The sequence below is a fragment of the Lactuca serriola genome, chromosome 1 (genome assembly GCF_051521515.1).
Source record: "Lactuca serriola cultivar US96UC23 chromosome 1, Lser_US96UC23_V15, whole genome shotgun sequence".
In the NCBI taxonomy this organism is placed as follows: domain Eukaryota; kingdom Viridiplantae; phylum Streptophyta; class Magnoliopsida; order Asterales; family Asteraceae; genus Lactuca; species Lactuca serriola.
Window position 1 is genome coordinate 117,215,072 of NC_136408.1, and position 9,379 is coordinate 117,224,450.

A 9,379-nucleotide genomic window follows, 5' to 3' on the forward strand; every position below is an offset into this window, starting at 1 on the left:
TCTTCTCCTTGGAACACCTGGCAGCAACAACAATATTTCCAAGGCAATTCTTGCTCGGTCCCATCCTCACAGCCACCATATGGACAACACCCTCAATGGGCTGTCCCACCTTGCCCTCACCCGATGATGCCACCAACTGCACCACCAAGGACATCAGCCCCTCAAGCATACGCTGGTATTCTTGGTCCTCGTCCTTCTTCTTCTTATGACAACTACGGTGCTGGTCACACTCCTACGGATATCAAGCAAGCTCTACACACCATGTCCCTCAACCCTCCGGACAACAATTGGTACATGGATACCGGTGCCACATCCCACATGACAAACAACTTAGGTACTATCTCGTCTCATTTTAACAATAATACATTAAATGATATCACGGTTGGTGACGGTTCCAGAATACCCATAAACGGATCCGGTCATACCATCTTAAAATCCCCTTTTCCACCTCTTAAACTTAACAACATTCTTTACTCTCCTCATCTCATCAAAAATTTATTATCAGTTCGTCGATTCACAACCGACAACCAAGTTTCCATTGAATTTGATGCTTTTGGTTTTCTTGTGAAGGATTACCGGACGCGGACACCTATCCTTCGATGTAATAGCACCGGAGATCTGTACCCGCTTCTTCCCTCTTCAATTTAAGCTGTCACTCCTTTTGCTTTCTCAGCCATTTCTCAACAAGTCTGGCACCAACGCCTTGGGCACCCGGGACCAGATTTACTTCGTCGTTTAAACAGAAATAATGTTATCCATTGTCAAACTACTTCTAAAATTCCTCGTTGTCACTCATGTATTTTTGGCAAACAAATAAAAATGCCCTTTTATGATTCTATGTCATTTACTCATTTACCATTTGATATCATTCACAGTGATTTATGGACATCACCCATACCATCTAATGGAGGACATTATTATTACATGCTATTATTAGATGATTACACTAAGTTTTTGTGGACTTACCCCCTAATCCGCAAGTCTGATGTATACAACATCTTTACCCAATTTTCCACTTATATCTCAACTCAATTTGAATGCAAAATCAAAACTTTTCAATGTGATAATGGAACCGAATACAACAACGTTCAGTTTCACAATTTTTGCAAACAAAACGGAATGATGTTTCGTTTTTCTTGTCCTCATACATCTCCTCAAAATGGGAAAGCGGAAAGAAAAATTCGATCTATTAACAACATCATTCGAACCCTTCTATCCCACTCATCCGTCCCTCCCTCGTTTTGGCATCATGCCCTACAAATGGCTACCTATCTTCTTAACATCCTTCCCACCAAAACCAAACAATACTTAACTCCTACCTCCATCTTATATGCTAAACACCCATCCTACACCCACTTACGTACTTTCGGATGTCTTTGTTTCCCGCTCAACCCATCTTCGTCCATTCATAAACTCGAAAATCGGTCCTCCCCATGTGTTTTCCTTGGTTACCCTTCAAACCACGGGGGGGGGGGGGGGGGTACAAATGCTACAATCTCGCCACTCATAAAATGATAATTTCCCGTCACGTTGTGTTTGACGAAACTGTTTTTCCTTTTAAATTATCCTCTACTCCCACCCCGTCCTACTCTTTTCTTCATACCGACCCACACCCATTTTTATGGTCCTCCGCTGCCCCAACAACCCCTAATACCACCCCTCCATCAGCCGAAACAGATCAGGTTGCCACCTCTCTTCCTCCCTTGCTTCATACTTACTCTCGTCGCCCAAAACTCACCACTCAAGCCCCTCAAACTGCTGATCAGCGGCCTCCTGTCTCGCCTATTCCTTCCTTCACTGAAACAGTCCCCAACCCACCTCCCCCACCTCCTACGAGGACCATTCATACCCGTTCCATGTCCGACATCACTAAACCGAGCCAGCCACTCAACCTTCACACCAACACTTATCCCGAACCCATTCCAAAAACTCCTGCTGCTGCCCTCTCTAGCCCAACCTAGAACAAAGCCATGCGTGATGAATTTAATGCAATTATTGCTAACGAGACTTGGGAACTTGTACCTCGTCAGCCTAATATGAATGTGATCAGATGTATGTGGGTTTTTAAGCACAAATTAACTTCCGACGGTCACCTTGAGCGGTACAAGGCCCGTCTTGTTTGTGATGGCAGGTCTCAACAAGTTGGCATTGACTGTGGCGACACTTTTAGTCCGGTCGTTAAGCAGGCTACTATACGGATTGTACTCACTTTAGCCTTGGCTCATTCTTGGTCTATCCATCAACTAGACGTCCAAAATGCCTTTCTTCATTGCACACTCGCAGAAACCGTTTACATGCATCAACCTTATGGTTTTCGGGATCCGTCCTATCCGACTCATGTGTGTCGCCTACGAAAGTCTCTATATGGTCTGAAACAATCCCCTCGAGCATGGTATCAACGCTTTACTGACTTTGTGTCGTCTATGGGTTTCAATCATAGCCAGTGTGATCACTCCTTATTTATTTACCGCAAAGGCGATGACATGGATTTCATTCTTCTATACGTTGATGACATCCTCCTCATCACATCATCCGAGATTCTTCGTTCAACCATCATGAAACAACTATCCGATGAATTTGCAATGAAAGATCTTGGTTGCTTGAGTCATTTTCTCGGCATCTCCGTCACTCACACTCCAACCGGCCTATTTCTCTCTCAACAAAAATACGCTTCAGATATCCTTGAACGAGCCGACCTTTTGTCATGCAAGCCAACTCTCACTCCTGTTGATGTTAATGGTAAACTGAGTGAAAACGACGGAGAACTCATGGACAACCCTACATTATATCGTAGCCTGGCGGGGGCCCTCCAATACTTAACCTTCACCCGGCCAGACATAACCTATGTTGTTCAACAAGTTTGCATGTTCATGCATGCACCTCGCATTCCCCACTTCAATGCATTGAAGAGAATCCTTCGCTACATCCAAGGCACCATCTCCTTTGGTCTTCACATGACAAAACCTAGCAACCTGTCTCTCATTGGCGACACGGACGCCGATTGGGCTGGTTGTCCAGACACACGAAGATCCACATCAGGCTATTGTCTATACTTTGGAGATAACCTCATATCTTGGTCATCCAAAAGGCAAACCACCATTTCCAGGTCTAGTGCGGAAGCTGAGTACCGGGGGGTAGCTAACATTGTCTCCGAGTTGTGTTGGGTTCGTAATCTACTTCTCGAACTCCATCACCCTCCGCTTAAAGCCTCTCTTGTTTACTGTGACAATGTTAGCGCTATTTATTTGTCCAGCAACCCAATTCAACACCAGCGGACCAAACATGTTGAAATTGACATTCATTTTGTTCGGGAGAAAGTCCGCCGAGGCCAAGTTCGAGTTCTTCACGTTTCCTCTCGGTTCCAAATCGCTGATATCTTTACGAAGGGGCTGCCACGTGTTTTGTTCGAGGATTTTAGATCCAGTCTTAACCTTCGATCTCCTCCGGCTATGACTGCGGGGGCGTATTAGATATCGCTGTATTTCAGCATGTATATCTTGTAGAATATTTTATATATTGTAAAGATATTATAGATTATATTGCCTAATATAAAGGCACTCTGTAATTGTATTTATTCAGGGCATAATGAAATCAAAGCATACGATTCCAAAGCCTATTCTTTCATTCATTCTATAAATTTTTGATGAATAACTGTTAATAATCATTAATCATGCTGCATTTCAGTTGCCACCTATCTTCAACATTCCCAAATCACAGCTCCAATGTTATGGAGAATCAATATATTGTGTCGACAATGACATTCTTACCAGATGTGAAAATGGTGGAAGCCCACTTGAAAGATTCACACCAGTTGTTGCATGGAGCATTTCCACTTTCTGCCCTCTAATGTTCGGTGTGCCTCCCTACAACTCTGCTCTTGGAGAGACTCACCACGTCTCTAGAGGTAACCTAAATGTACTACTAGAACAGGTAATATTTTTCCTCTGCATCTGCATCGGTTGATTATTGACTCTTTTTCCATTTATTGTAGACAAAGTAGATACTAGGATTGATGATTTAGCATCGGAAATCGGCTTCAGCTTCTCCCGATATTTCTTCTGGAACTCATTTATTTCTGGCGCTCAGAACTTTTCTTTCCAAATCACATTTATTCCCTTCTTCTGAGTCAGAGTTATTGGTCACCACATGTTTGATGAAATGCCTGAGAGGTATTAAGAAGCAGTGCAAACGACATTTGACCCGAATTGATAAGGTTAGCCTCACCGGTTTTCAATCCTTACAGTTTTTCAGATTGAACTTACTGATATTTGTTTTTTTGTTTGTTACAGATGTTATGTTAAGACAGCTTGTTGATTGCTCCAGATGGCGCCATCAAGGTCAATGTTTTTCTTGGTTTGTGATTTTTATTACACTACATACCATGGTCTTTGTGTATTTTGTTGGTTATGTGGTACATTGACTCGATTTGGTTACTTGGGATGAGTTTTATCTGTTTTCTGCATATTCTTACATGTGTTACTAAAGTTTGATCGTTAAATATTGATAATGCAAGTGTTAAACATACACCAATGGGCATAGTAGAAAAAGATGAAAGCAGATAGGTAAGTTATTATATCCATGTTTATACTTCATATTCCAAATTTTATAAGTCAAAGTTGGTAAATTAATTTTTTTAGTTTTATGTATGAACTTAGGACTAAAAGTTTGTGTAGGTTTCAAAAACAAATTAAGATTTCTTGTGCTCCTTTCATGATCTGAATGTCATAAGCTAACAACATAGACACTTCACTCTTTCAATCACCATTTGCTCCACCGGACGTTGAAGACAAAGATTCCAATCTACACATACTCTCTTTGTGTGTGTTTTACTCATTTGTAGATTGCCTTTACTCCCCATGTCTTCTTTAAATTTGCCAATGCTATATTGCTTATATTATTAGATGTTTGTAAGGTTTGTGGTGTTGTATAAACAAGTTTAGATATCTCAGTTGAAAGTTGAACACTGTGGTCAAAGTTGGTAGTTATTTCAGATTGATGTCCATGCTGTTTTGACAAATTGGCTTAATTTCTTATGATAATCATATTCGATCTGTTTGTCATTGATTATTGCATTATATTTTGTGCAAGAAAAGGTGAAAGGGGGAACTTATCATAAGATAAAAATTTCTAATTCTGTGTTTTTGCTGCAGGAAAAAATGACTTTGAGATTGACATGCTTTTTTTTTGGGTTTCTTTTTCAAATCGACTACATACGAGGTAGTGGTTTCTTTTTCTTTCCTTTTTTTTAATAAAGAAAAAAAATTCCAAAATACCCATAAACTATAACCATATTTACTTTTCCTATTTACAACAAATTCTATCGTTTGATGGAAATTCATTTCTTTGTGGCTTCAACTTGTATCATCAACATAGGGACATGAGACTAACAAAATATTGTTTGAACAGGAAATATGTTTGCTTATAGCAGTAATATTGAACATTAATATTCAGTCGTATCTCATAAAGAATCCTAGCACACAAAAGGTAAAAAGTTTGCTTGCAATACCATGTGGTCATCGTATTATAATAAGTGGCACTCCACTTCAAAATAACCTAAAAGTATGCACTTTATATTATTTCATTTTTTAATTTGAATTACACAGCTTTTATACTTTTATTGCTTTAAAAGCCACTTTATTGATCATCTTTCTTGTATAATTCAGGAAGAGTAAATTACACGAATCGTCCCTCGTGCAAGTGTCAAAATGCACGTTCAGTCCCTATTTTCAAAAATTAACTCGGACCGTCCTTGAATAAAAGTTTTTTTTTACTCTGACCGTCCCTACAGATAGAAAATGACTATTTTACCCTTAATAATTTCCTTTTCAATTTTATTTATTTATTTATCAAATTTAAATTAAAAAGAAAATTAAAAAAATATATTGACACAAACCTGCCCATCCCTTCCTTTCCCAGATTCGCATCCCTCTCATTCACACCCATTCGTCTTCATCTCCATCAATCAAACAACCTCCCCTTCGGGCCACCCCTGAACATCTCACTACCACCGCTTAATATGTTCGCCGGCAACCCTGAAGCCACTCCGGTGAGATAATGAAACCGAAGGTTCTACTTCCACCTCCGGCCACCATCCGATTTGGAAACCTTCACCATCTAAAACTAAATTTATCTATGACACTCATGCCAGAACGAGATTTGCAGGTTCCTGATGCATCATCGCCGCCCATCTAGTTCTAGATTTCATACTGAAAATGATGATTTCACTAGATTTGAAGGTTTTGGTTTCATAAAAACCCCAAATCGACCCCTACTGGAATTGAATCAAGAAAAATCCCAAAAGCCGATTGTTTCAGAATTTGATGCTTTACTCTAGATTCCAGCACATCGAAGACGAAAAAAGAACATCCCTTATTTTGTTTTCGATGCTTTAATCGGATTTCCAGAAGTTGATTCTTTAATAGGGTTTCAAAACTTGATGATTTATATGGGAGGAATCTGCTCTATTATTACTGATGTATTAAATGGATCTTAGTGTTTGAAATAGATCTGATGAATGAAGGAGGGTGTAGACTGTCGAATGGTTGTGACAGGTGGTGTAAAGTTTGATTGTGTCGACTGTGATGGGGAAGAAAATGAACACGGTACAACTGGTGAGGTGAGGGTAAATGGCGAGGGGTAGCGGTGGTGCTCCATTTCCAGAAGTGGTGCAGATTACAGGTTATGGTGGTGGTTAAGTGTGATGGTTTCAATAGATTTGAAGTTATTTATTTATTTTTTTTTGGTACTGGTTTTCGAAATTAAGTTTAAGGTTTGATTTCTAGGTTTTGTTTGGATTTTGATTTATTTGAGATTTGAATTTCATTTGGATTTGATTTTACTGGTTAGTGGTGGTGGTTTGCCGGTGGTTGTTAAAGGTGGACAATGATGCCGACTTGTGGTAGATTGTAGGTGGTGGGTTTGCATATTTCCGATGGTGGCGGAGATTTCCAGTGTGGTGGTAGTGTGGTGGTAGTGATTAAGTGTTCTTCGACATGTGTGTGTGTGTGTGAGAAAGAGAGAGAGAGATTTCCTGATAATAATAATAATAAACGTAAAAAATAAATGAAAAAGGGCATTATAGTCATTTTATGTCTTACAAGGGATGAAATGTACAAATTCAAACTAACAAGGGATGAAGCATGAAACTGTTTACAATATGAAGGACGGTCCGAGTTAATTTTTGAAAATAGGGACTAAACGTGTATTTTGGCACTTGCATGAGGGACGATTCGTGTAATTTACTCATTCAGGAACTTTGGGTTTTCTTTAACTTTTGTTGTCTAGAGCTTTTGGGAGACAAGAAATGGTAATATTTCAATTTTTTTCTTTTTCTTCTTATTGTTATGTTATTCACTTATTTATGTCTATTTTCTTTTCAGTTATAAGGAAAAATATGAGTCACCAGTCCTACATGGAAATGACAAAAATGCATCTGATAGAGATAAGCGCATCGCTGTTACACAGGTTATTAGTTACATTTCCCTAAATGAAAAAATAGTTCATTAATATTAAGACAATAACCTTTTCCTATGATTAAATCTATAAAAAAAACTAACATTTATCCAAACTTACAAATAAGATTTAAGAAATTGCATTCAACCCTATTTTCTCAGGCCTTTAAAAAGTGTAGTTTTCCATGATAATGATGCTACAAACACTGGCAATCTTTCTAAAAATAGTAAGATTACTGTTTGGTTAACATTATCCAATTGTCAAGTGCTTACATTAATTGTTTTTATATTCTTTATTTTATAAAAAGTCAACTCACATTCTTTTTATCTTTTTTAATTTAAAGAGACAACTATATGAAGCCTTTTTGAACAGTGAGATTGTTCTTTCAGCCTTTGATGGTTCACCTTTAGCTGCTCTCACGGTCTTGTAGTCTTTTATGAGAAGGGTATTTATGTGTTTTGCACATAAGAGAGATCAAGAATCCAATTTTTTTGTTCTATTAACATGAGTCTTAGATAATCTTTCATATTCATAAGAAGCTGCAAATGCCAAAAATAATCTGTTTAGATCTGTCCCCGCAACGCGGGGTTCCCCATCTAGTTATGATAAACTATAATAAGTATAGTTTATGTTTCATTTACACTACGAACTCATTACAAAAGGTTTTCATTTCATATAAACGGGGTACGGATACAAAGTACCGGGTTTATATAAAAAGGGGTACATTACAAAGTACCAGATTTTCATATAAACAGGGTACGAATACAAAGTACCGAGTTTATACAAAAAAGGGTACATTACAAAGTACCACGTTTTCATATAAACAGGGTACGAATACAAAGTACCGGATTTATACAAAAAAGGGGTACATTACAAAGTACCGGTTTTTTCATATAAACGGGGTACGAATACAAAGTACCGAGTTTATACAAAAATGGGTACATTACAAAGTACCGAGTTTTCATATAAACGGGATACGAATACAAAGTACCGGGTTTACACAAAATGGTTTTATGATATTAAAACTACATTTCATCTAGAATTGTTAGGCTATAATTGCTAAGTGTACATATTAGAATTATATAAGAATTTAATCGCAATCGACTTAGAATTGGTAGGCTGGCCTGATTTCCTGTTCCTTGTTTGGTTGTGGGCCTAGGGTAGACCCATTACATTTGACGGTTTATTTAACTTAAATTTTATATAACTTATATACACGGGGTGATTATAGAAGGAATCTACGGGTCTTTCTAGGGTACATTATTGCATAACATAGGAGCTTTCATTTCACATTTTATAAAAAAAATATTGGATTTTCTGGAATCACACTCTATCGCTTTTACAAGGAAAACGAATTCTTTCTCAAATAAAAGTCTTACGAACTCACCAACTTAATTGTTGACACTTTTCAAAACTACTTGTATTCTCAGGAAATCAGTGAACAGGTAACCAACTGCTTTTGAGGACGGGACGCTAAGACGTTAAGTTCAAAACTCATTTTGTCATCATGATGTAATTTATTTGGAAACATGTAATTCGTACAACAACGAGGTTTCCAAGCCCGCGCCTTGTGGCGGGTATTTAAGCAATAAATTTATTTAAAGTACACTGCTATAAATGAAAAATCCCATTAATGGTCATTTTAATGTTTTTTTCTCAAATATTATGAACGTAGATTGCTTCAAAAACAAAAAAGTCATAAACCATAAGTAGGTTGCCTAAAGACCACAAACAATGTTATAACTTATAATTGATTTTTTTTTCTTATTAACGTATTGTGCTTTGAAAGTAAATTTGGTCCTAAATTTTTTTTTCTGAATTTTTTTTCATTAGGCTCCTTTTATACTATTGGTGTATACACAGTCCATAAAATAAATTAAATGATGAGTCAACTACTGAAAATCAATAATAATTGCCATGAATATGA

At 37.7% G+C, this 9,379-nt stretch overlaps 1 long non-coding RNA gene across 1 annotated transcript; it reads left to right on the plus strand.

Annotated features, from left to right (window-relative positions):
- Positions 1 to 5,896: 5,896 nt before the first annotated feature.
- LOC145097851 (uncharacterized) lies at positions 5,897 to 9,113 on the plus strand. Its single transcript, XR_013704514.1, has 3 exons — positions 5,897 to 7,306; positions 7,380 to 7,464; positions 8,883 to 9,113. It is a non-coding gene; the product is annotated as an uncharacterized LOC145097851 (long non-coding RNA).
- Positions 9,114 to 9,379: the final 266 nt, after the last annotated feature.